We start from the raw sequence: 27,441 nt of genomic DNA on the forward strand, positions 1-27,441 counted from the left end.
TTTCAAGACTATCCAAAGTAGAAAAAGTATATATGTATATATATATATATATACACATATACGTGTGTGTGTATAAGCGCGCGCACACACACACATGTTGGTATTTGTGGTTTACGGGGACTCTCCATTTTTATACTGTACAAACTGTATGTGCTATTGCCCTACACCAACCCTACACCTAAACCTACCCCTTACAGGAAACTTTGTGCATTTTTAGATTTTCAAAAAAACACAATTTAGTATGTTTTTTACCTCTGTCATACCCATGTCATTAAACAAATTTTTGTCCCTGTAAACCACAACCCTCAAGGTCTGCATTTAAACATTAAGATTTGTATTCATGGAAATTACTAAAGTGCTTTTTTTTTTTTTTTTTACTTAACATACACGTTAAAGGGTTGGTTGATTGCAATTTCACTTTTTTAACATTAGTTAGTGTGTAATGTTGCTGTTTGAGCATAAACAATATCTGCAAAGTTACAACGCTGAAAGTTCAATGCAAACGGAGATATCGTCTTTTAAAATTCTGGCAGTTTAATGCCTACAAAAACAGCTCGTAAGGACTACGAGTTACTTCCAGGGTCCGTTACGTCACGAACCCAGATAAACCCTGCCCCCCGGGAACATGCAGTGAAGGGGGCGAGGCCATGTTGTGCTGCTTTAGAGAAGAGGAAGAGAAAACTAGGGTGCATGTAAAAATCGATTCATATATGAATCGCGATTCTGTCCTCTAATGATTCTAATGGACACACAACTTTCAAAATCAATGTTCTAAAGCAGCAGTTCTCTATCCGGTCACTCGCCTCCTCCTGCTCTGCATATCTCTCTGTCTCTCTGTCTCTCTCTCTCTCTCTCTCTCTCATTCAGATCATCAGCTCAGTGAATATACTTATTTTCACATAGCTATGAGAAGCATTATACATGGATGCGTGCGTGGTTGCTGTACCGTATTAAAGCTTTAATCATGATAAAACCATATATTAAAAGCACAGAAGCAGTAGCATTTACAAATAACAGCGCATCTAAAAGTATGAGACAACAACAAACAAACATACCATTAAAAGCCATACTTGCACAGGTTCTGCGCGATCCTCTTCACTAATATCCTCTGCGTCTCAATCGGGCTCAGATTGATAAGAAATATAAACGACGCCATTGTTTATAATACAACCGGAGCACATGCCTCGCTGAGGGGCGGGATGTTTAGGCGCACTAGAGGTGGTTTAGCCAATCACAACACACTGAAGCACCCAACCAATTGCGTATTTCTGAGGGAGGGGCTTCATAAAAGCAGGAAATGATCAGCGCGTTTATCAGAGAAGGGACAGAACGGTGTGGAATAAAGGTAAATTATGTGAAAAATAATGTTTAACACATGTTAGACTGCACCCCATAAACGCAATCAAACCTAGAAAAAAAAAAAAAAAAACAAACAGTCAACCACCCCTTTAAAATGTGTGTTTGTACAAATATTACTAAAGTTAAAAAACAAAACAAAAAAAAACACTTAATTATATTTTAAAATGTAATTTATTCCTGTGATGACAGCTGAATTTTCAGTATCAGTTTCAGTAACTCCAGTCTTCAGTGTCACATGATCCTTCAGAAATCATTCTAACATGCTGATTTGCTGCTCAAGAAACATTATTATTACAGTTGTTTTTGCTGCTTAATATTTTTGAAAACCATGATGAATAATATTATTTGATGGATAAAATATTCAAAAGAACGGTATTTATTTGAAATACAGTATATACAGTACCTTATGTAACTTACTTTTTTACTGTCAATTCTGGTCAGTTTAATAATTTTGTGTATTGGTCATGCAATTGATGTTACTATAAATACATAATAGATTAAGATATGAATTAATGAATATGTTAATAATAAATGAATATATTAATAACTATAATGCCTTTTTTTGTATGATAGACAATTTTGGTACTATGTTTAGTTACCTCTTGATGTTCAATGTAAAACCTTCCTTAAGTAGAACCAGTAGAGACCCACTGCATTAAAACATGTTGTACAGTCATTCGAGTAGTGGTACATTGACCGAATCACAAAGTATCATACAAAAGTATGTGTCAAATAAAGCCGTGTTTAATTTTGTCTAATCAGAAATAGCTGATTTCATTGAGACAATGCTAATGCGTTCTGCATGTTTGATAAGGAACAGGCAAATGTGATCCGTTAGATTAACTTTAATCTGCTCTAAATCCCCTTCAAGTGGAACAACAGCATGAATGCCAATGTATTATTCATCACGACAACAAGCCAGGATTTTTCCCCCATTACAGCTATTACCTTAATTGCCTTCATACGAGTTTGCTTCTGAAGCCTAATGAACATATCTGTAAATTGAAAATGTTTGATTGGGGAAACAAAATGTTTACCAGTCAGACAGCCAGTGAATGACATGTTATTCAGTAGATAATACAGCTCCCCCGTCCCGCCCCCAAGATATTTTACGAGTGCTTCTGAAGCTCTTCAGTCAGACCTCACATCTCCAGAACCTGCCAAGAAGAATGAGAGCTGATTTTATCTCCAAACCTCAAAGACGCTTTCCTTTCAAAGCAGCATTTATGCCTGTCAAAGTGTATTCATATAGCTTTCCTTCATTTAACAAGACCACTTGGCATCAAAAAAGCCAATTGAATGGAAGCCATTTGATTTATGAAGTCTCTTCATTTACTAATCTGACTAAATGGACTTGCAAAATAAACATCCCAACTTGTTCACTCTAGAGCCACTGAATAAATTCTTGATGGTTCCATGCAGCCAGAAGATTCTCCCCCAAGGTGGCGTGGACTTGAATTTTCCTCCTTCTTGAATATATCACGGCTTCATTACTTCTATAGTGTTGTGTTATATGGCCTGTTTTCCCATCATCCCACATTGCTGTCTCTTCTCCAGCCCCTCAGCCATTGGCATAACTTTTTATCTTTTGTGAGTGCAGGGACAGTCGGGATGCTTCATTTACTCTGATGTGTTTCCGCTGGTGGTTCGAGGTATAGAGGATAGTGAGATGAAGAAAGAGAGAGAGAGTCAGTCCCCAGTGTGGTTGTCTACATTGCTGAGTGGGAAGGTGGCACTACGGGAGTACTGAGCACACAGTCAAACTGTGTCACTGTCTCACTCCTGCCTGGGGAAAAAGGACATGCTTTATACCTTCAATCTCTTTAAACTGTTTTCATGTGAGAGAATTTTCATTTGATGTATTGGATTGTGTGCGTGGTCTGCGAAACTTCCGAATAGATCTGCACCTCTGATCTTTTTGCAGTCAAATTAGAACTTTTTTGGCAGGAAAAGGACTTTGAAAGTGCCGTTTTTGGGAGGACAATTAGGGTTCTCCTTGGAGACCTGACAAAATGTGAAAGATTAAAGACAGTACCTCAGGATATGGTGGTTTTTAAATGAAATTATCAGATGGAAGGCTTTTTTAGTATTAATGAGTGTTTGTGATTCAGTGTAGAGTATGCTAACAAAAAAGTGCCCCAACATTATTTGAAGTATCTTGAAGTGCTGTCTAATTACCATAGTACATTGATATGGTAATCAGCAACATGTAGCATGATATATATCTATAGTTAGTATAGTTAGAGAATCTCATAATAAAATATATTTTTGGGTAAATTGTTGAAGTCTAAAAAATTTTTTTAACTTCAAAATTTAGCATAAAAATGGCTAATCAGCCTGGCAAAAGTTTTTTTTTTTTTTAAAGAAGTATCTTAAGCGCATCAAGGCTGCATTTATTTGATCTAAGCTTCATTAAAAACAGTAATACTGTAAAATATTTTTCAGGTTTCTATTAGAATATACTTTAACATATAATTTAATTCTGTGGTGCAAAGCTGAATTTTCATCAGCCATTACTTCAATGTCACATGATCCTTCAGAAATCATTCTAATATGCTTATTTATTATCAGCGTTGGAAACAGATGTGCTTAATTTTTATTTTTTATATATTTTTATTTTTTTGTAACCTGTGATATGTTTTTTTTTTTTATAAATAAATTGCTGTCCTTTTAGCTTTTTATTAATATGTGTGTTGTGAGAGAGAGAAACTGAACAGTTATGGCTGCTAGAATTATTATTCTAAAATTAAGTAGATGTTGAATACACAAAAAGCATTGGTAACACTTTATTTTGATAGTCCACTTTAGACATTAGACTTTAGATAGCAAGTAACTTTGCAATCACATGTCAACTAGCAGTCATTAGAGTATTAGTAGACTGTCTGCTTAATATCTTCTAACACTTTATTTTGATGGGTCCACAACATACAACATACTGACTATGAGAAACTTTGCAAGTATATGTCAACTTATTCTACTAACCCTAAACCTAACCCAACAGTATACCCTGAGAGTTAGTAGACATGTAGTTGCAAATTAATGACAATTAGTTGACATGAAGTTGCAAAGTTACTTATAGTTAGTAAAATGTCTAAAGTGGACTATCAAAATAAAGTGTAACCAAAGCATTAAATAATCTATAGAATATCATGATACAATAAATACAAATTTGGCAGATTGGTTGGTCAGATTCTGTATTTTTAGAGCAGTGAGTTGGATTGGATAAAGAACTGTTTAGTTACTATGTGCATGTGGGTTTTAAGAGCTGTTCTACTGTATAAACTTGGATATTCTGATTAATTGGTGATGTTAAATGTAAGAGTGTGCTTACATAAGCTTGGCTCTTCAGTTAGTCTAGTTGCTTATTATAACAGCTCACAGGTGGGAGCTGCGAGGAATCCTCAGGTGGCTGTGATGAAAGCAGTAAATGACTGGGTCATCATAAGGAACGGTTTTAATCCTCATCTGAGAAAGGGCAACATTAACATGCAGTGAGGTTACATTAATGTTCATCTTGTAAATGACATTTACTTTCTCATTTAGTGTAAAATTATGTGGCAATATTGCGTAGAGGCATGTTTAGAATGCTAATGAGTGTCAGTTCCTTTGAAGGACAAGTAACAAGTTAATTTAGATCCACTCGTTATTCATAAAAAGGTGAAACTCTGGCGTGTGCTTCATCTTTAAATGCAGTGAGATTTGATGTCGCATAAAGTTGAATGGCAGGCAGATAAAATATGCACAAAAATATCAGAGCTAGAAAATGTTGAAGCAGTGGAGAGGGAAAAAGATTAAGCAAGGACAATTTGAAAGCAAAAGCTAAATATAAACAGTAAGGAAATGAAATATTAAATTGTACTATTACTCAGCCTTGCTTATATGCCAGACTCTCTCTGCATGCTAAATTTAAAGTGCTTTTTCTCCAGCATTGATTGTGGAAGGTCATTTTGAGTTACAGAATACATATATTTGTGGTTATGTAACAGCTCCATGTAAGTGAAAGTTTTAACAGACTTATGAAGTATTTGCATTGCTTGATGGCAGTACATGCCAGATCCTTTTCAGGGCACTAATCCAATTTGCTTGTGCCAAGTATTTCAAAGGATAGTTCACCCAAAAATAAAAATCATGCCAGCGTTTACTCAGCTGCATGTTTTTCCAAAATCATACACTGCAATTTTTTTCTTGTGTAAAACAAAGGAAGAAACGGAGGAATATTTTCTTTTAAAACAGGACAATTCTTTTAAATACTTTTTAATATTTTTCTGAAATACTTTTCAGATATTTATGTGAGGAATAGACTGAAATAAATATAGGCTATTTTCGTTGCAGTATTTTTTTTTATTTTACAATTTATTACATTTTTTGAGCTCTGTAAGATTATTAAAAAAATATATTTGGAATCATGCTATTTTGTTTTTCCTGTGATGCAAAGCTTAATTTTCAGCAGTAATTACTCCATTTTTTTTTGACACATAATACTTCAGAAATCATTATAATATGTTAAATTTTAATAATATGTCACAACATTAGTGTTTTTCTAGGGCTGGGTAATAAATATAGATTTAATCGATTCTCATTTCAACAAAACAATATCGATTCTTAAATCCCAAGAATCGATTAGTCTGGCCTGTTTTCAGTTGAACGGAACATTATAGCGTCCATCATTTCCAAAAATCGCAATAAGCTTTTTAATTTTTTACTTTTGATATGAAACAATTCTTACCATTTTATTACAGGATTCAAACAATAAATAGCGTTTTGGCACTGTTTCATGTGGAGTGTCAGATCACAGTGTTGCCAAGTCCGTAGTTTTCCCGCGGAATTGGGCTACTTCAACACTGTTGCTGGGGGTTGTTTTTCATGTCCGCGCGTTGAAACAACCCCAGTTAAGGGGAACCCCGCTAAAAAACGTGTATTTTATCCCTTTGAACGCGGGGTTTGTTGTGAAAACCTGGCAACCCTGTCGCTAAAGCTAAACTGCCTCAGAAGAGCGACTTTCGGAAAGAAGACGGTTGAGCTCATGTGATTGTTCTCCTCTCAGCCGTAGATAAACACACGCAATGGAAGAAAGTAGGCTCTGTTTCTCATTCTATTTTGTTTGTATGTACGGATACATTTAGATTTAGATTTCAACTGACCTTCTCCTCCGCTTTGATAACAGCTTTAGCACGAAATAAACACGAATAAACATCCAAAGGTATGTTAAATGAGTAATGCTTACTAAAATCCGTATCCTGTTTCATGTAATCGCTCCATCAGTGTTCCAACTGACAAGTCAATATAGCAGCTTGTAAACAAAAGAAGAGTCAGTGTCACATAAAGTCACCGCATTTACCTCAGAAACAAACATATCTGACCATAAACTCGTTAGTCAGCTAGAAATTTGAATTCTAGAGAGGAGCATTTTGCTAAATATATGCACCATATAACATATTCATCATATATATATTATTATTTTTTTTTAACTGTTCTTCAATGTTCGTGAAGTTTTTATGACAGCCACCATTTAAAAGTTTGTTTCAAAAAACAAATTTGGAGTAGAAATACAATTATGTAATTGTAACTTTATTATTATAAAAACATAACTGAGTCAATTTAATCATTTTATATAAATCAGTTAATTTTAACCTTCAGACTAATGTATACCAACAGACTCTCCTGTATATTTTACATTAGTTACAATAGCTTTAGTTGAGAGATTTTTTCTTTTGAAAATTTGGCATGTACTGTACCTGATATATATCTAGAATAATCGATATTGAATCGAATCGAAAGCTTGTAAAAATATTCAAATTTGTTGTTTGAACTGTTTTGTTTTGTTTTGTTTTGTTTTGAACTTGGTAATTTGAACACTTAATTTCTAGCGATTATCGTCGATTTGGTTGCACAGGTACTATTTAAACTAAACTGAGCTAGACAATGACATCTCTGAATTCAATAATGAAATGCCTTTAACTGAAAATTGAGTGTTTAATCTTATCATTATACATTACTGACACTATATCCTCAAATTTGATACTGTTAAGTGCTTTGACACAATCTGTATTGTTAAACGCGCTATATAAATAAAGATGACTTGACTTGACTTGGTGCGCACCAAGACAAACAGTAGATGCTTCAGATGCATTGGCATACCTGACTCCCTGTCTCCTTCAACAGGTCGGTTCCCCTGCGTTTCATACGGTGGGTTTGGGTGGCGAGTGGACGGGACTCTGATGTGGAGTGGTGCTGTGGAGCTGAGTTCCCACTACTAGACCAGCAACTTCCTGCGCCTCAAGATGGATTAGAGCTTCACGCCTCCGGAGATCAAAGGTATGAGATGTATAGTAATGAGCTTCCACTCTGCTCTTTCCAATCAGAGTACCACATGTCCGCCGTAGTGCATAGTGTTTGTCTTGAATGCACTATGGATGGCTATTACTGTCCTTTAAATATTTATGAATGTGCCGGAGAGGTGAAGGAGTGTTTGATGTGCTTAATTGTACTGCAGACATTACATTTTTCAAGGCTTGGAAACAATGATAGACTGCAAACAACACTTGTCTGCTTCAGCACTTTGCATTTTGTTTGGAAACCTGCCATGTTGTGCACACAGAGCCATATGAGCTGGCCTGAATTATTGTGATTATAAATGTAGCACAGATTTATTGCTTGAGGTGAAAGAACGAACGAAGAAGAGAGAGGAGAACAATGCTGCCTTGAGTCACAAAGTTCTCCAGTAACCATGGTAGCCGGGTTTTGACATGCATATAGCTGTCAGCCACTTGATTTGTGTCTCCTATTTTTCAATTATATTTCAGATGTGTACCTAATTTGCACTTAATTCCCCATTAAAATGCAGAAGCCCGATGAGATGAATCAAAGTTCTCTTTACAGTTTTTTTTTATTCGTTTCAGTGGCTTGAAAATGAGGTGAGGAGATTGTTGGTGTTATACAAAGGGTGTTATAGGACTAGTCAGTGATTTATTGGAAAATGGAGGCTCACAGAGGGAATATGAGAGAAGGGCTGAGATCATTCTGTGGCCTCGTGCATGTCCCGCTGCGTTCAGAAAAGGGAGATAACTTCAGAGAGCTGGTATGTGGTATGTTATTATATCACTGGTGACACAGAGTGGCCGTGTTCTTGGTCGCTAGAAGCTGTTCCTACAGCTTTATGGTCGACTGTTATTTTTGGGCAGCACAACTGATCTTTCTCATTGGTAAAAAGTGTTTGTTCTGTGTACAATACACTTATTGTTTCAATTGAATTTTGTCTGAGTGTTTTTACAGGGATCGTTCACCCCAAAATTAAAATTCGGTCATCATTTACTCACCCTCATGTTGTTCCAAACCTGTATGACTTTGTCTTCTGTGGAACATAAAATAAAAGATATTTAAAGGATTTGGACACCGAACAGTTTTGAAAACCATTGACTTTCATTGTATGGAGGAAAATAAAACAAAAAACTCATTTCTCAAAATATCTTCTTTTATGTTCCACAGAAGAAAATAAATAAACAATGATGAATGAAGGAATGATTCATTTAAGACTATAATTTTAAGAGAACAGTTTACCCAGAAATGAAAATTAGTTTTCTTATAAACACAGGTTTTTGCTTTTCAAGGTGTTAATTAATTGACTGGAATTATTGATTACGGATTATGGTAATGGTTTACTTGTGGATTTTTGTGGTGTTTTTATCAGATGTTTGGACTGTCATTCTGACGGCACCCATTTACTGCAGAGCATCCATTGGTGAACAAGTGATGTAATGCTAAATTTCTCCATAACTGTTCTGATAAAGAAACAACCTCATCTACATCTTGGATGGCCTAAGGGTAAATTTTCAGCAAATTTTCATTTTTGGTTGAACTATATATTCCTATTCCTTTAAACCCAAAATTCTGTCATTAATTATTCACCCTCTTGTCATTCCAAACCCTTCGTTCATTTTCGCAAAACAAATCAAGATATTTTTGATGAAATCTATCCACACTGTAAAAAAAAGAAAAAAAGTTAATTGAACTTAAAAAAAAAACATTTAAAGAATTTTTGAGTTTGCTCAACTTATTTTTGTGGGAGATTCTCAAATTTTTGTTGTATAAACTTAAAACGACAAGTTGAGAAAACTCAAAAATCTGCTGAAGCTGGTTGCCTTAAAATTAAGTTGTCTCAATTTTTTTTTTTTTTTTTTACAGTGCAGGAGAAAGGGAGTAAGGACATCATTAAAATAGTCCATGTGACATCTGTGGTTCTACCTTAATTTTATGAAGCTACGAGAAAACCTTTTTGTACGGAAAGAAAACAAAAATAACAACTTAATTCAACAATTTCTTCTCTTCCGTGTCAGTCTTTGATGCGAGAATTTTTAAGCATCTTACAGGAAATTGGATGACATGCATTTTAATGTTTTTCTCCAGTCAGTAGTCATCACATCGCTGCTCATTTATTGGTCAAGCCCACATCACATCAATAGCATTTGCTGTCACTCATGTTGCTGTAAACAACCAAGATTCATTTGAAAATTAATGTTTAGCAAATCTCTTTGTGTGTGAATGACCCTTTACTATGACATACTATACTGAGCGCACCAATCGAGATGTGATGCATCGTTTCACCGCTGCCTTGAATGGACTGCTATATCTACTGCGGTCTGCTCTTTGTGTAAATGTCATTATTGAATATAACTTTCGAAAATGCATCGTTAGCTAGTAATGGCAACACCTCATAAAGCATTGCCAAGGCAAAACATAATTGGCTGCTCACTTGAGAAAGCTGGTCAGCCCTTGCAAGACTGGAAAATAATTGCTGCCTGCGGCTTCCAATGCAACTAACTGTTTCTTTGTCTGCTTAAATGGTTTCTTCAATTTGTTAATTTTTTGATCTGACACATAAGTCACATAGTAAACTATATATTTATTATATTAATAGTTACAACTGCAAAACAGATGGCCTCAGCTGTTGAAGCATATGGGCTTTATGGGCCTGTTTACATCCAGTAATAACATGTGTCTCAGATGTGTCTTCTGTGTCTGGTTGTGCAGGGATTTTTAGGGGAAGATTTCTGATTGCATTTTTTAAAGCTGTATGTATCTGGAAAATTTAATTAAATAATTTAGAGCAATTACATAAGATGTGCAATACTGTTCAAAAGTTTGAGGTCCGTGAGATATTTTAAATGTAAATATCTATGTTCACCATGGCTGCGTTTATTTGATTAAAAATACATCAAATATAGTAATATCGTGAAATATTATTAGAATTTAAAATAAGTGCTTTTTGTTTTAATTTATTGTAAAATTGTATTTTTTCTGTGATGGCAAAGCTGCTTTTTTTGGCAGTCATTACTTCAGTCTTCAGTGTCACATGATCCTTCAGAAGTCATTCTAATATGCTGATTTGATGCTCAAGAAGTATTTCAGGGTTCTTTAATGAATAAAAAGGTCAAAGGAACAGTATCTTAAAAAGAACATTATTAGTTTACTCTCACTTTTTGATCAGTTTAATGCATCCTTGCTGAAAAAAACCCAACAAAAACAAAACAATTTATTTAAAGCTTTTCAATTTATTATAAATTATTTCTTTCAAAACCCCCAAACATTAGAACAAAACTCTTTTTTTTCTCTATCACCCAGCCTAAATCAATCACAAAACCTTTTTTAGTGCTGTTCTCGCCCTCAGATTGCCTGAAATAAATCCTAATACCTGGTGTAAACAGGTTCTGTGTCGTTAATGAATCAGAAATGGTGAATTTACCGCCCATTTCTGAGCAGTCGTGTCTTTTTGCTGATCTCCTTCTCTGTGGCTTCTCGGGCTGATCCTGTTTTGTACTGTTTTCATGCGGCTCCTGCACTGATGCAATAAACACAGGTTTGTGTGTGTATTTGCGACCGTAGTCTCCCTCACAGCCAGTTTCCCTCCGTCTTCACTTCCACCCTGTGCACCTGAAAGCTCCAGATAAGCCTCACTGATGCTTGTCTGCTCAGGAGCAGATTACTTTGTAAACTGCAGGCACAGTGCAGAGGAAACAAGGGAAGGGAGGGAGGACTCGGCTGACCTGAGCGGGGTAAATGACTGCTGTGCTCTGGTAAAGGTTGGTGGAGTCTGTGAGTGCTGGGCATGTTTGTGATGCCCTATGAGGCCCGCCAGTCACTGAGTTCACTGACTCTTCTTTAATGCTGTGAAATCAGCTCTTTTACTGCTGCCATCACACCTTTCCACAGCTGTTGGCTCTTTATGCCCCAAATGGGTTGGCTTTACTGTTTGATCATTAAAGGAGAGAGGAAAATTAGTTGTTACAAAATATAGTGAGCTGCCTTGCTGCCTACTGCCAAAATATTGCTCCTCAACTCACAATTTATTCAACTAGATTTAGCATGCTAAGCTAACAGTGCAATGCTTCCCAAATGTATGCATTTTGGACATATTTTCCACCAGTCTCTATGCTGGGATAGAATACACGATTCTGCTTTATATTTTGGCTAAAATTTGGTGTCTCAGGCATCATAATTTTATATATATATATATATATATATATATATATAAGTATTTAAAAGAAAAATGTAAAAAGTAAAATTGACTGAATTTAGATTTACTTCTCTTTTGTTCTGCTTTTCCAATGGTCTTTCAAATTGTTTTACAAAATATTTAATTTTATTTAATTAAAAACCGTAGTTTATTTTTAACAGTAAGATCTGAAAATCTGCATATTGTTTTGTTAAAAAATATAAGAAATGTTTCTTGAGCACCAAATCAGCATATTATAATGATTTCTGAATGATCATGAGACGCTAAAGACTGGAGTAATGATGCTGAAAATTCAGCTATGCCATCACAGGAATACATTACATTTTAAAATTGATATAAAAAAAAAACTGTTGTTTAAAATTACAATAATATTTTACTGTATTTTTTACAAAATATATGTGCTTTGGTGAGCATACATAAAACTTATTTTAAAAACATTGAAAAATCTAACTTTTGAATGGTGGTATACATATTTGTGAAAGTGCTACACAAATTAATTTTGATTGACCTGAAAATGTTTCTCTTCAGATTTATACATTAACCATTCTAATATTGTTTAAAAAGATTCAGTGTCAGTGTTTAATGTATAACTCTGAAGAGAAACATTTTCAAAACATTTTCATGTGTGATTAAAATCAGGTATCTTACAAGACATCTTAGTTAAACTGTCTACATTTTGTGCTGCCATTGTTGCCCTAAAATTGTGCCTACATAGGTTGCACACTAGAACCATTTGGAAAAGAAGTCAGTGTGCATGCGTGTGTGCATGTGACAAATTTATCCTTTGAGGCTCTGCTAAAGTTGCTCTTGGGCCGTACTCAGGCTTTCATCTTCACTGGCACCGCATCAGTTGGGCCGCATTGGTATTCCACAAGATTTGCTCTTGTTTGAACAGCACTGTGTGCAAAGTTGTCCCAATATTTGGCTTTCCAGTTTTGAGAATGTCCAGCTGTTTTGCGGTACCAGAGGAATACAAAACCACAAAGGAAGTCTGAGGGCCTGAGTTCACGTTTCTCACACATCACACACCGGTGGAGAAATTAAATTATTGGGTATGTTGTTCGTGTCCTTTTCAGAGGAAGTGTATAAGGCTCAGTCATCCGTGCGTGGCAGCATGGTCATGTGAGGATAAGGCCTGAAATGGTAGATTCACTTACAACCGTCCGTGCAGACAGCACTCTCTAACACATCGTGTATGTGTTTTGAATGCAGAAAGACTGCCTTAAATACAGATCCTCCACCTGTACTAAAACCTTCACCCCTAGCCGCTCAAAGGACAAATGCATACATGATGTAGAGCACTTTTGTAGAGCAAAATTCAAATGCTGTTTAAGAATTCAGCATGCAGAAATGTTTGAATTCTAAACCTTATCTAGAGAAAGTGGGAATGTTTTGTGCTGTGGCATCCCAAGGCTCAATCTATTAAGGCTCAATTTGTGTAACTGAAAGACCTTAATCTTACAGTAAAGTAATAAAAGGAAAAGGTTGCTAAAAAGTTATTTTCTTTTTGCTCTTCTAAGAGTCACAGATTAGAACTAAACTTTTTATTTATTTATAACTCCTCCTTTCGCCACAGTCAGGACTTGGCTTCTGATATTCCTGTTGAATCAGACTCCCTAATCTTGAGTTATGTGTTACACTAAATGTAATTAAGTACATTAATGATCTGCTTGGTTCTGCTCTGTTAACCCTTGGGGAGTTATTATTATTGCTGCTCTCCCTGCTCATTCATGATAGGCTGCATGGATGGGCAGGGAGTTTTTGCCCAGAACAGAACCATACCGCCAAACCAAACTGTAATACTGTAAAACTGCTAAGTGTCTATCATTTGACGATAGTGGTCCTGACAGAACTTATGCTTATATCTTGCTGCGTCATCCAGTTGCACTTGAGCTTCAACTTACAGACTGAAAACCAGACGTTTACCTTTAGGATTTTCTGGTAGAGAGAAGATTTTATGTTTTCCCTCAATTTTTTTCCAGGCCCTGAAGCAGTAATCAGGCCTGGTTGCATCTTGTCCAACTGAGCACCATTATTTTTGTAGTCTCATAGATTTGGGAATCGGTAACTACATGTGCAAATACATTTCCATGCAGACCCAGTTGGTCTTAGATAACTTGTTTGCTTCAATAATTAACATTCAAATTTAAAAACGGTATTTTGTGTTTAATCAAGTTGCTGTTGTTTTATGCTGCATACTGTACACAAAAAGGAAGAAATGAGGATGGGGCACTCATGTATGTACTGAATATATCTGTATGTGTAAAAATGTTTTGGGTATTTTTAAGCTTATTAAACATTTATTTGTGAAAAGCGCTATAAAAATGCATTTGAATTGATCTGAAAAATTTTTCTTTTCAGGTTTAACCATTAATAATGAGTAGAACAAAACTAAAAAATATGTTTAATACTAAAAAATATTTTGTCTTTGCTACAAAAATTTCACAAACAACTTGTTACAGTATATCACAATTAATATTTTCACACAGTATAAAAGCTGTGTGAAAAGAAGAAAGCTGATTTTATATTTGATTTCTCACAAAGGGATCATCACATTTACAAGGTCTTAGGCATGTTATTGTATGGCATAGCATTAAGATTGATCTTAATTGCTATAAAGGGGTTTCTACATAGTTTTGGCTGTGTAGCGTATCTTGTATGGCTGTCAAAGCTCTACAGGCAAAGGTATTATTATGAAAGAAGCTTCACACATTATATGGATTGTATTAGCAAAACTGGCACTATATTATTATGAAGTAACCGTAAAATCACTGGAAATATATCTACAGCACTAAACTCTTTTCATGAAATTGAATTGTTTTTTAAAAAGTGTAATGTGCTGTGTTTTTGGATTGGACTAGAAACAAAGCTCTATCTGTATGCATATTAACAGCAGATTTGGAAGATGAGTTGATGATGAGGCCAGCTGTGTTGTTATGGCTGGCACTATAGTGTGGATCCAGAGGGTCTTAGCTGGCAGCGCCAGTGAACCGTGAAGGTTGGCACTGGCGAACCGCACCACATGGGTTCGGTGCCGCCTATGTCATTCATTTCCAATTGGTCGAAGCATTTCTCTTGATAAAAGTCCTGAATAGTGTAGCATATGGGTGGTGAAAGGCAGCAGGCTGGAGAGAAAGTGTTGTTGCATCAATTGTGCATCTAATTGTTTTATGCACAGAAACACATTAAGCTCAGAACTCTTAATTGAATAATGGATGTCCCTGCTTCACCACAGCTATTTCACCGCCACTCGGTTAGCAAGACTATCCAATCTGAACTCGTCTCCTGCCTTTGTGTTTTACCTGCTCTCTGCCGTGATCCAGAGCAGAGTTGCATTAAGTCAGTCTGCCGTGAGCCGAGGCCACGTGAGTGACAGGACAGGCTCTTATCAGCGGTCTAGCTGGCTGATGAGAGTTCAGTGAGGGTCAGCGTGAATTAAAGAGCAGGTAATTAAAATGTCCTGGGTACATGCCGCCGCTGCTTCGTTTATCTCCTCACGCAGCCGCTAACGGAGATATGTGCTACAAATAAAGAAAGGCTCTGGTATAAATTCCAGGTTCAACAGCATCTGATAGGTGATGCATTGAACTCCCTCCATCATTTGTGTGTTTCTGAGTTTAACAATGCTGAAGTCTCATTGTCCACTGATATGACCTTTCCCCCCACCATCTTATTCACAGTATGGGTGAGAGTGTGTTTTTAAGTGTTGTATCCCTTTGAGTTTAGCTGATAATTAGCTTTCTGAGGGTTTTTTTGAGATCCAGTTAACAAATGTCTGTTTAGTTTTTTTCTTCACTGACAAATTTCCAGCATGAGGGATCATTATTTTTCTTCAGTTCAGTGTCACTATTTAAAGTAAACATGTAGGGCTACATGAATCATCAAAATAACACTGAACAATATGTTTTTTTTGTAATTATCAAATAGCAAAGGGTGTGGTTTAATTCTATAAATATACAGTGGGGCAAAAAAGTATTTAGTCAGCCACCAATTGTGCAAGTTCTCCCACTTAAAAAGATGAGAGAGGCCTGTAATTTTCATCATAGGTATACCTCAACTATAGCCCTATTCGGACGGGACTAGTTTTCTAAACTATGTTTGAGTTTCGATTCTTATCACCTGACGTCTGCGATTTTCATGTACCAATTCGGACGGGACTAACATCTCTGTGTTTATTACAGAGGTGGGAGGGTCTGTTTTGTACATCTGGGCATTTCAGAGGTCACGCTGCATTGCGTGCATTGCGTGTCATTTGGATTGATTACCATTAGTATAACAGTTTTACTACAAATACCATGGTGAAGCTATAGCTAGTATAGCAAAACCATGTTAATGTGTGGTTGCTTTAGTTTTACTTTAGTTATAAAGGTGCATAGGCCTATGTAATTAAAACATTATGTAATTGAAGCAAGTAATTTTACCTGACGCAGATATTACAATAGCCAGTCTGAATGGTTTACGTGATCTGACTCTTGATTTTATTATTGTTTTTAATTTGTTTACTTATTTTTTTCCTTGCCGGGAGGCAAATATATCAAACATGAGTGAAGTAAGAGTGTCTACGGTAATTCACGTTGGCCAAAACACACAAGAAAACGCGTTGTGAAAAAAAATCTTACCGGCAATCACAGACATCGCATTCGGACGGGATTAGTTTTCTCAGAGGATCACTGAGTTTGCTGAAAAACAGTAGGTAATTTGCTCTGGAATTATTACAGAGGTTGTGTGAGAAAAACACAGACATGGCAGATTCGGACGGGATTAAAATCACCAAGTATGTCTGTGAAACACACATTTCTCTAACGACCCCCTGTAAAACTAGTCCCGTCCGAATAGGGCTTATGAGAGACAAAATGAGAAAAAAAAAAAATCCAGAAAATCACATTGTAGGATTTTTAAAGAATTTATTTGCAAATTATGGTAGAAAATAAGTATTTGGTCAATAACAATTTCATCTCAATACTTTGTTATATACCCTTTGTTGGCAAAGACAGAGGTCAAACGTTTTCTGTAAGTCTTCACAAGGTTTTCACACACTGTTGCTGGTATTTTGGCCCATTCCTCCATGCAGATCTCCTCTAGAGCAGTAATGTTTTGGGGCTGTTGCTGGGCAACACGGATTTTCAACTCCCTCCAAAGATTTTCGATGGGGTTGAGATCTGGAGACTGGCTAGGCCACTCCAGGACCTTGAAATGCTTCTTACGATTCTTACGATCGTTGCCCGGGCGGTGTGTTTGGGATCATTGTCATGCTGAAAGACCCAGCCACGTTTCATCTTCAATGCCCTTGCTGATGGAAGGAGGTTTTCACTCAAAATCTCACGATACATGGCCCCATTCATTCTTTCGTTTACACAGATCAGTCGGCCTGGTCCCTTTGCAGAAAAACAGCCCCAAAGCATGATGTTTCCACCCCCATGCTTCACAGTAGGTATGGTGTTCTTTGGATGCAACTCAGCATTCTTTCTCCTCCAAACACGACAAGTTGAGTTTTTACCAAAAAGTTATATTTTGGTTTCATCTGATTCTCCCAATCCTCTTCTGGATCATCCAAATGCTCTCTAGCAAACTTCAGACGGGCCGGACATGTACTGGCTTAAGCAGGGGGACACGTCTGGCACTGCAGGATTTGAGTCCCTGGCGGCGCAGTGTGTTACTCATGGTAGCCTTTGTTACTTTGGTCCCAGCTCTCTGCAGGTCATTCACTAGGTCCCCCGTGTGGTTCTGGGATTTTTGCTCACAGTTCTTGTGATCATTTTGACCTCACGGGGTGAGATCTTGCGTGGAGCCCCAGATCGAGGGAGATTATCAGTGGTCTTGTATATCTTCCATTTTCTAATAATTGCTCCCACAGTTGATTTCTTCACACCAAGCTGCTTACCTATTGCAGATTCAGTCTTCCCAGCCTGGTGCAGGTCTACAGTTTTGTTTCTGGTGTCCTTTGACAGCTCTTTGGTCTTGGCCATGGTGGAGTTTGGAGTTGGACTGTTTGAGGTTGTGGACAGGTGTCTTTTATACTGATAACGAGTTCAAACAGATGCCATTAATACAGGTAACGAGTGGAGGACAGAGGAGCCTCTTAAAGAAGTTGTTACAGGTCTGTGAGAGCCAGAAATCTTGCTTGTTTGTAGGTGACCAAATACTTATTTTACCGAGGAATTTACCAATTAATTCTTTAAAAATCCTACAATGTGATTTTCTGGATTTTTTTTTTCTCATTTTGTCTCTCATAGTTGAGGTATACCAATGATGAAAATTACAGGCCTCTCTCATCTTTTTAAGTGGGAGAACTTGCACAATTGGTGGCTGACTAAATACTTTTTTGCCCCACTGTATGCACCTGTTTCAAAGTGAAGCGCAGCACTGTGTTCTTATACACACAAGCAGCTCATGATATGGTGTTTTCAGTCTCTCAAATTGGCTTGGTTCGCAGTAAATGCTTCTCTACATTTTCTTTGAGTTTGGTTCACTTGTAACATGCAAGCAACATGCAGCAACCTTCCCCCGCCCCCAAACTTGTATTGAGAACTGAGCTTATAAACAGCTGTTGTCAGTGAAAAAAAAGCTCTAAGGGCTTCTTGCACAAATATTACGTAATTCTTATTTTATGTATTTTATTCAATAATTTTAGTTATTAGTAATAATAATTAATAATAATAATAACTCCCATGGGGTTGACTTGGCTAACTAGTATGCTAGCTGTTTATTTTTGCAGATTGTTCTTTGACCATTACTGTTTACACACATCACAGGTGAGCTGATGGTTTCTTGTAAAAATCTTGGGTCTATCATAGTTCTGCCTCATATCAGATGTCATTATAACTCCCCAGGAGGCAGTTGTTGGTAGCGAGGTGGGAGGAATGAGTCAGTGTGGAACGGATGGTCCATTGTGATCTAAGGACTGCTAGAAAGAGTAATGAAACTCAGTCAAGCAGAGTTACCTTAATGTGAGGGATCTAATGGATGTAGACGTTGGTGGCCAGTAGAGGCATCAGTGAGCAGTCCTTTCATTGCAAAGGATACAATAAAAGGAATTCCATCTCTGTGCATGAGGTTTTGGTCTCTTTTTTATCTTCTTTTTTCCTTTAACCCTCACTTTGTTTTTATCTTTCACACAGATTGACATTTGAAAGGATCAGAACACCGTATCATTAGTAACTTGCCATTAGTTTAGTAGCATTCCCACTTTTGAAGTTTATCAAAAATGATTACTAAAATTTTATTTTTTATTTTTTAGAGATTACTACTGCTCATAGTTATTGTAACAAGCCCTTAATTCTAAGTTTTCAACTTTGGTGCACAACCCATCCTTTTGTGCTACAGACATGAATAATAACTCAAATTGTGGGCCTTGTTTTAGGCCAAATTAGCAACCACATAACCTCCTCAGAACTCACATGGCAGCATGTTTTTCAGCGAACCGAATGACCGCTCCAAGGGCACAAATGTATAGCTTTAATTTTACAGTGAACAAACTTGCTCAGAGCTCAAATAGATCATTTTACATCCCCTCTTAAAGTGTGATTACCTGCCACTAGCTTCAGAAATCCATAAATCTGGATTTGTTCCATTGCATTATGACTTGGCCCTTGTCCGAAGAGGGGTGGATCACAAAGCCACAGGCGACAGGTGCAATAGCTCACGGAAGACAGGTCATGAAGTGAAGAAATGAGAGCATCGTATCCCACAGCAGATGATCAGTCGTCAATGAGTTTACAGCATCCTGATGCTCCAGCCCTTCCCTCTACTTTACATGCACCTCCAGCTTCTCTTAAAGCAATAGTACACCCAAAAATTTACATTTGCTGAAAATTTACTCACTCTCAATTCATCCAAGTAGTAGAGTTTGTTTCTTCATTGGAACAGATTTGGTGAAATTAAGCATTGCATCTCTTGCTCACCAAAGGATCCTCTGCAGTGAATGGGTGCCGTCAGAGTTCAAACAGCTGATTTAAAAAAAAACACAATTATCCACAAGTAATCCACATGACTTCAGTCCATCAATTGTAAACAATGCTCTGATCTGTATATTTCCCTCCTGATTCAAACAAGGTGATTTTTTTTTTTAACTGGAGAAAGCAATATTATGGATTATGGCCTTGTATTTTGACCAGAAACATCAGTTTATACTTAAAATGCATTAATGATGATTTGTTTCTTATAAACAAACAGGTTTTCACTTCACAAGACATTAATTGATCAACTGAAGTCGTGTGAATTACTTGTTACATTTTTATGAGCTGTTTGGACTCTCATTCTGACGGCACCCATTCGCTGCAAAGGATCCAGTGGTGAGCAAGTGATGTAATGTTAAAGTTCCCCAAAACTGTTCCAGAAACTCTACATCCTGGATGGCCTGAGGGTTATTACATTTCCATTTTTGGGTGAACTATTCATTAAACACAAAAGTTTACAAAGGCCAAAGATGATTAAGTTCTGGTATATTGCTCTCCCTCCTCAGAATATCTCTTGTTTGTGTTTTTTTGTCTAAACACAATATTAGCTTCTCGTTTTCTTAAGCCTCACCCACAACACCTTCCTTATCACCTGCTGTTAATGACTCGCATGAGAAATCTCGACGTGCAAAATGAAACCCCTCGTGCTCGTGTTCTTCACCCGCCCTTCCACCCCTGCGCTCGCTGAAAGCTCATAACATGGATGACTTCAGTGGAGCCAAAATGCATTTTTCCCATTTTCAGCCAGAACGTCCCTCCCTATCTCTGCTGCAATGATCAAATACCTTTATGTCTTCCATATTCTTTCGTTCACATTATCAAATTGAGTAAGTCAATCTAATAGGCACATGGGGAAGTGTGGTGACACTGCAATCAGATTAGAGGCGCAGCAGGGAGTGGAACCGGAGAATCTAATATTGCTTTGTGTGGAGCGTTCGGGGGCCCGGGTAATGCATCTCTCTCAGAGACCCGTGGCCCAGATGAGAGACGTGCCAGCCTGCAGAACTGCAGTGTCCTTGGAGGAGAAATTTCCAGCTTAACACAGAATGTAAGACATAGCTTGCGTATATGCCATGCCGGTGTGTTTCAGGCATTGGTCTGTTGGGGAAGACGGTTAATAACAGTAGATTCAGATTTATTATGTTATTAATATGTAGTATGAAGGAGACCATATACTTAGGCTGTCACCGGGACAGAGCTATTTTCCCGGTAGTATTGGAGGCATACATTCAGACTTCTTTATAATGCAGAAATGTCATTTTATTTATGTTATGTTCAGTGGTACTGCTGAGAAGCTACATCTAGACATCTGTTGCTTTATTTAAAATAATGATGTCGCTCCTATCTCTCACTTTTTCTGTGTTTGTTGTGATAAAGCATTGCCCATGTTTCGCCAGGACAGGGAGACCATCTTTGGTCACTGTTCAATGTATCCTGCTGTTTGAAAACATTTATGCGGCTCTTCCTCGGCACGAGGCCTCGTTTTTGCTGGAAATTTACTACATTTTCTCCTTAATGGGAGATTTCACCATGCCCTCATGATTTGGTGTGTTTTATACCCACAAATTTTCAGTATTTTTGTTGATTTCTAGGACAATACAAATGCTTAGTTGCTGTGTGTGTGTGTGTGTGTGTTCTAAGGTTAATACAATTTAAATAAGTAAGGGATATTGTAAAGTCAGCTGGTCATTATTGCAAAATAAACTCCTGTCCTGTGTCAAACTGATCAAGTTTATTTTGCAAAAATAAAATATAATATAAAATAAAATAAATATTGTTAAACGTTGTTGTTTTTGTTAATAATAATAAAAATAAAAATAATAATAGTTTTTTTATAAAATATTTTGTTTAATTTATTTATTCAACAAGAACAATAAACAATTCATGTCATTAATTATAATAATAAATTACTGTAAAACATTCTTATTTTTAAAAATTATAATAATAATAATAATAATACTTTTTCATTCAAATAAATGAATTTTTGGTAATTGATAATTGTTAATTGATAAAAGAGACATGATTTATTACCAGGGTCAAAATCGACAGTTTAAATGAGATTATTCATGTTTTAGCCTCTGTAGAGAACCATCTCTCCTAATTGAGTGAGTGTGTGTGTGTGTGTGTGTGTGTGTGTGTGAGTGTGTTTGAGTGTGAAAGAGAGACACAGTGAGAGCGAAATGTCAGTGTGGAAAGATCTGTGTTGAGTTTGGCCAATGTGGTGTGAGGGCTGCCATCATGTTTGGCTCAGCTCCTCTTTACCCACACAGTGGCACCTGCATTAATCACAGCAGGGGTCTGAGACTCAGTTCACATGCCACAGTGTTTTAGGGCCGAGAGACAGAGAGAGATAGCTGGCCATCCAACCATCCAGCCGAACAGATTGACAAACCAACAGACTACAGCAGCCAGAGCAAACAGGAGGAAAGCCGGAGCTCCGGTGGGAATGTGGGACAGTGAGGGGCGAGCTCAGACCCGCAGTGCATCTGTTTACTCCGCTGTTCTAGATTAGTTTAGAGGCAGATCACTTGGACAGAGCTGAATCCTGTGAAATGCTGAGGCTCCTGGTGTGCTGCAGGAAATGGCTCTGCTGTCAGCAGCAATGCAGTGACCCCACAGTGAACGTCTCTGTTGTGATGGATAGCGCCAAACTGAGCCCTTTCTAAAACGCACTTAAAATGTTAAAGCACGTAAAAGAATAGCTACAGTGCACTTATTTGGTGTATGTCTGAGGAAATAGGCCCATTGATTGATTGGTAGTCTCAGCACTAGAGTCAGCATTCTGTTCAGTTACCTCCTCGATTCACACCAAAAGACTCGTTTAAGCCAACTTTTTAGTGAATCAGAAACATACAGCATGATCAGTGTAGTCAAATTCATAAGCAAATGACTCTTAGGAGTCCATTCTATTAATGAATCAGTCAAAAACATTCGCAAATACGGTAATTAACGGTTTAAATCAGATAGATAAAATACTGAATTACCAAATTACAGCTGAGCAGTTGCTGAATCAGTTTCTGACTTGCTTACACACCAAAACACACTGAAAACAGTCCAAAACAGTTGTAAACAAATATGTTGGTAGATTGAGGAAGCGTTTAACAATTTGTCAGTTAAACTTAATGTGCTTTTCTAAACAATAAACGAATAGAGGAAATATTGCTTTCTTAGGAATGTATTGCTATGCTCATTTATTTAATTATTTTCATATTGAATTTGAAAATCCTTTACCTTTGTAATTGCTTCCGTTTGCTGCCGTGTCTGCTTTTTTTTTTTTTTTGTTCTGAAAGTGATTAATCTTAAGAGAATAAACAGTGTTTGTTAGAGGGAAGTGTGGAGAAGATTATGCCCTTTCATTCAAGTGATGAATGCTTCCTGGCAAAGCATCCTTCTTTTTTTTGGAACGTTTAACAGTGAAGTGATTGCAAGGTTCGCAGGAAACATCCTTGGTCTTAATTCATATTCTATAGAATGTGCTCAGAGCTCGCTTCTTTCAACAGGCGCTGCAAGAACAATGGCCCATTCTTGAATACATGCCCGGGTACAAGTTTTACTTTGCTTTTTTTGTTAATTTCTGAATTATGGTAGTTGAATCGGAACATAATAGCTTCTTTTTGAATGAATCACACACAATGCATAATTTTTTCTTTTTAAATGCTCAGTAAATAAGTGCTTTTGATTACCCAATATGTTTATTAAAAATTAAAATAAATACACAGCAGCCACAATATGGGATGAATTCCAAAGCACAGCAGACACAGCCAATGTATATTACATTTCAGTTTTTATATCAGCTTTTTTTGTAGTCCTTACAAGTGCACATAATGAGATCTCTCTTTTGACCCTGGAACATTAGTTTCAAAAATCTGCCACATAAGGGATGTCCGAGGAAATGAATGTTGCATTATTTATGCGCTACGGCACTGAATTTATGATACAGTAACACGGTCACACAGCCATCTTTTGTCTTCCTTAATTCCTGACTGTCATATGGAGCCTTATAATAGATATGTTGTAGCAGAAGCCTCCCTATGGCAATGTATACGCTGCTTTTATAGGTGCTGAGAAGCTACAAGGATATCACACTGCAAAGATGTGCAATTATTTTATGAGTTGCTTTGTCCTCCTGCCAGGAACTAGCAGCATCTGGCCATGTCAGCACTTCTGTGTTCTCTTAGACATAAAACGGCACGAACTTTATGCCTTCAACTGGAAGCTGGTTTGGTAGGTTACAGAGTTTTCCTTTCAAGTTTGGTTCTGTTCTTTTTAGAGCTGATTCAAAGTAGTATTTTCAATTTTTCAGATTATTCATAACTTTCTTTGAAGCTTATCACTGGAAAAGTGTCTCTGTTAAACTGGGTTAACTGTACAGACACCCTTTTGCTAAAATTAACATTTACTACAGCGAACAGTGATTCCTCGAGCAGATAAATCTGGCTGCTTTATCAGTTCAAGCACATTTAACTGATAAATCTGAAAGAACGTCACATGGCACTCTGCCCTGTTCTGGCAGAAGGAAAATAATAGATCAGATTAATGTTGTATCAGGTGCAATATTCAATTCCAGAATGAGCTTCTAGGGCAATAAATAATTTCTTTTCATGATCTTTAAAATGCAATTCTTGAAATGTGAGTCAACTCAACTCTCTGAAATGTATTGAAGGTGTTTTAATAAGACGTTTTTATAAGGCACCTTTAATAAGGTGTTTTAATAAGACGAACAGCAAATTAAAGTACTTAATTAACAATATAATGATTAAAGGCTTCATGTAGCAAGAGAAATGAAATATAAAGGAACAGGTCATCCCAAAATGTAAAATTCTTTCATTTACTCACCTTCATATTATGGAGAATCTTTAAAATAATTTTTTTTATTGATTTAAATCTTTAATACATACATATTGTTAAAAATATGTTTTTATGTCTCTTAAGCTGAAGGCTGTAAAAATAAATTGAAAACAGTAATAAAAATAAATCAATCAAAACTAAATAATGTGAATTTAAAATGCCTGTTTTCTATTTAATATATCTTAAAACGGTAACACTTTACAATAAGGTGTCATTTGTTAACATTAGTTAATGTATTAACTAACATGAACAAACAATAAACAATGCATTTATTACACTATTTATTAATCTTTGTTAATGAAAATACAGTTGCTCATTGTTTATTCATGTTAGTTCACAGTGCATTAACTAATGTTAACAAACAACAAAAAACTTGTGATTTTAATAATGCATTAGTAAATCCTGAAATGAACATTAACTAAGATTAATAAATGTAGTAGAAGTATTGTTAGCAATCCCAAACATCTGGTGGGACCTCTATAGGACCAGCGACTAGTCGACGTCAAGCTTAAAGCGTCATGGCAGAGCATTAAAGTCGACTAGTCGATTAGTCGGTGCAACCCCTACTGCGCGCCAGTGCATTCTCTTTCAGTTTTTCCTGATTCACAGAGAAACCTTAAATACTCAGATACAGATAAGACTAAAATCAATCGAATCTAAAAAGGGCCTGCTTTTATTTGTGTACACTGACAATAACAACAAAACATTGTGCTTTTGCAAAATAAAAAAAACAAACAGGGTGCACATTCTGCCGTCTAGGTCTCAGTGAGCAACTTTCTACACATCACAAATTCAGCGAATATTTGACACAGAGATATGAAAAATATGTCTATAGAAAGCTTGTGTGTCTACTTTTAAATGAACGAATTCAAATCGAAAACGAATATTCTCTGATTATGTAATCCGTATGAAACTAAAGCAAGGTACAGTCTTTCCCATATCTGAAAGTGTCTACTTTTAAATTAACGCATTCAAATCGAAAACGAATATTCTCTGATTATGTAATCCTTATGAAACTAAAGCAAGGCACAGTCTTTCCCGTATATGAACGCTTGAAGTGTCTACTTTTAAATGAACGAATTCAAATCGAAAATGAATATTATCTGATTATGTAATCTTTATGAAACTAAAGGGAGGTACAGTCTTTCCCGTATCTGAGCTCATTATATGCAGTCACCTGTGCGCAAACACCCTCATCTAGATACAAAAAAATAGATTAAAAAATAAAAAAAAATTCAAGATTCGTCTAATTTTTATCGTTTTTGAAAGAAGTCCTGCTATGAGGAATTTATACCTCAGAAGAACAGCACGATCTGACACGGCTTTATTCAGCAGAGAAGATCATTTATGTAATTTATTCTTACCTACATAACGTGTTATTTTTACATAAGCCTGTACGGATTTTTACTAGTTGGGCTTTTCCTGAACATCTTGCCAAACTGAAATGTATTGTTTAACTGTTCTTAAGCTTTTTTGTTTTCCAGATATTTTGTTATTCAGAGTATTTCTATTTGTTAACCAAAGAAGGTTACATTTTTTTATAAAAATGTTTAAGTATTACAGTTGTAAAGCTAAAAGGTTAAACTATTCTATGTTTGACTCGAATTGAAAGAATAAAGAGTTTAATTTCTATTAATGTTTATATGGATTTTAAGATGTAGCCTAATTATCAATTTAAATAATTGTTACTTATTGATTTTTCAGACAGAGTTATTAGTAAAGTAATTTAAATACAATATTGATGATGTAATAAGTAATAGTAATTAATTACTTTTTGAAAGTAACTTACCCAACACTGTGTGTATGTATGTATGTATATATATATATATATATATATATATATATATATAATGAAAAGAAAACATAAAATAAATAAAAATAATAATATTATTATTATTTTTTTTAAAACTAACTTAAAGCAAAAGCTTCAGTGTATAATGTCTTAAATTTTACTCTGTCCCTCACATAAAGCCATTGTTTGCCTTCAGAAGACTGCGAATGTAGTGCATGAGTCATATGGAGCACTTTTATGGTGCTTTTATAGTCTTTTGGAGCCTTTTTTGGTTGTTCAAAGAAGAAATCTCCTTTTGTGTTCCACAGAAAAACTAACAGCATACGGGCTTGCAGCAACATGAGGGTGAGTAAATAATGATTGAATTTTCATGTCTGGGTGAATTATTCCTTTCCATACTTTTCTTTCATGTCATACCAGTGTCTGTCTCCCCAATGAGGCCGTGCTGAGTCCAGTTTGCTGCTTAAGTCATTATGAAGAAAAGGTCAAAATTTAATTAGGTCTCAACCCCACAATTCATGATTCAACTGCACATTTATTCTCAAGCAAACTGAGACGTCTGTGGTCAAAATATAAAAAGGAATAGAGAAGGGAAGTGTAAGGTTGTATTTTGATTGCACAAGCCTGTTATTCTTCAAAGTTTAAACATGTTTTTTTTTTTCCGTGTTGCAGTACACAATTCAGACTCTTTCAACGTGTTTCTAACCATGAAATGTGTATTTTTAAACCATAAAATATATGAATGTGGCCAAACAAACTGTTTACTTGCAAAAACATGATTTGCACAAGCACTCCCACACAATGTGTAAGCTCACGTATTTGAAGTCCGACTTCAAATAGACGCCCTGCACTGCTTGTAACATGGTTTCCCACACAAACTGTTTGGCTTCTCTTCAGATCAGGATACAGTTGCATTCCCGGGTGGGGTGGCTGCAAGAGAACGAAAGGAAGGGAAAATGCAAATGCCTGGAGAACAG

General features: G+C 36.3%; 1 protein-coding gene across 10 annotated transcripts in view; it reads left to right on the forward strand.

The window, feature by feature from the left end:
• Positions 1-27,441, forward strand: part of grik4 (glutamate receptor, ionotropic, kainate 4) — a 371,474-nt gene that overhangs the window by 79,060 nt on the left and 264,973 nt on the right. For 2 of the 10 annotated variants that reach the window (XM_058744471.1, XM_058744468.1), the window contains exons 1-4: positions 6,221-6,432; positions 6,524-6,559; positions 7,522-7,674; positions 26,773-26,809. The gene's annotated coding sequence lies outside the window, so the exon portion shown is untranslated. Of the gene's footprint in view, positions 1-6,219; positions 6,433-6,523; positions 6,560-7,521; positions 7,675-26,772; positions 26,810-27,441 lie in introns of those variants that run through there. The other 8 variants (XR_009266034.1, XM_058744466.1, XR_009266035.1 and 5 more) reach the window with 6 other exon arrangements.

The sequence above is a fragment of the Onychostoma macrolepis genome, chromosome 15 (genome assembly GCF_012432095.1).
Source record: "Onychostoma macrolepis isolate SWU-2019 chromosome 15, ASM1243209v1, whole genome shotgun sequence".
Classification (NCBI taxonomy): Eukaryota; Metazoa; Chordata; class Actinopteri; order Cypriniformes; family Cyprinidae; genus Onychostoma; species Onychostoma macrolepis.